Source organism: Arachis stenosperma, chromosome 6 (assembly GCF_014773155.1).
Source record: "Arachis stenosperma cultivar V10309 chromosome 6, arast.V10309.gnm1.PFL2, whole genome shotgun sequence".
Lineage (NCBI taxonomy): Eukaryota > Viridiplantae > Streptophyta > Magnoliopsida > Fabales > Fabaceae > Arachis > Arachis stenosperma.
The window spans coordinates 120551749-120552624 of record NC_080382.1 but is presented as its reverse complement, the minus strand read 5'-3'; the positions used below and the strand labels follow the sequence as shown (position 1 = coordinate 120552624).

At 41.7% G+C, this 876-nt stretch overlaps 1 non-coding gene across 1 annotated transcript; it reads right to left on the bottom strand.

Moving 5' to 3' along the window:
* Window positions 1-358: 358 nt before the first annotated feature.
* Window positions 359-466, bottom strand: LOC130937395 (small nucleolar RNA R71). The gene has a single exon (XR_009068618.1). It is a non-coding gene; the product is annotated as a small nucleolar RNA R71 (small nucleolar RNA).
* Window positions 467-876: the final 410 nt, after the last annotated feature.

The window sequence follows — 876 nt, the reverse complement described above, 5'->3', positions numbered from 1 at the left end:
GGGTGACTTTACTGCACCCACTCCCGACTTCTATGGGAGAAGCATCTCTATCCCTGCCATTGGAGCAAACAACTTTGAGCTTAAACCTCAATTAGTTTCTCTAATGCAATAGAATTGCAAGTTCCATGGACTTCCAATGGAAGATCCTCATCAGTTCTTAGCTGAATTCTTTCAAATCTGTGACACAGTCAAGACTAATGGGGTAGACCCTGAGGTCTATAGACTGATGCTATTCCCTTTTGCTGTAAGGGACAGAGCTAGAATATGGTTGGACTCTCAACCTAAAGAAAGCCTGGACTCTTGGGAAAAGCTAGTCAATGCCTTCTTGGCAAAATTCTTTCCACCACAAAGATGGAGTAAGCTTAGAGTGGAAGTCCAAACCTTCAGACAGAAGGATGGAGAATCCCTCTATGAAGCTTGGGAAAGATACAAACAATTGATCAGAAAATGTCCTTCTGACATGCTTTCTGAATGGAGCATCATAGGTATTTTCTATGATGGTCTCTCTGAACTATCTAAGATGTCCTTGGATAGCTCTGCTGGAGGATCTCTTCATCTGAAGAAGACGCCTACAGAAGCTCAAGAGCTCATTGAAATGGTTGCAAATAACCAATTCATGTACACTTCTGAGAGAAACCCTGTGAACAATGGGACAAGTCAGAAGGAGTTCTTGAGATTGATACTCTGAACGCCATTTTGGCTCAGAATAAATATTGACTCAACAAGTCAATTTGATTTCTCAAAGTCTGTCTGGAATGCAAAATGCACCAAGTAGTACCAAGGATGCTTCATCTGAGGAAGAAGCTTATGATCCTGAGAACCCTTCAATGGAAGAGGTGAATTACCTAGGAGAACCCTATGGTAACACCTATAATT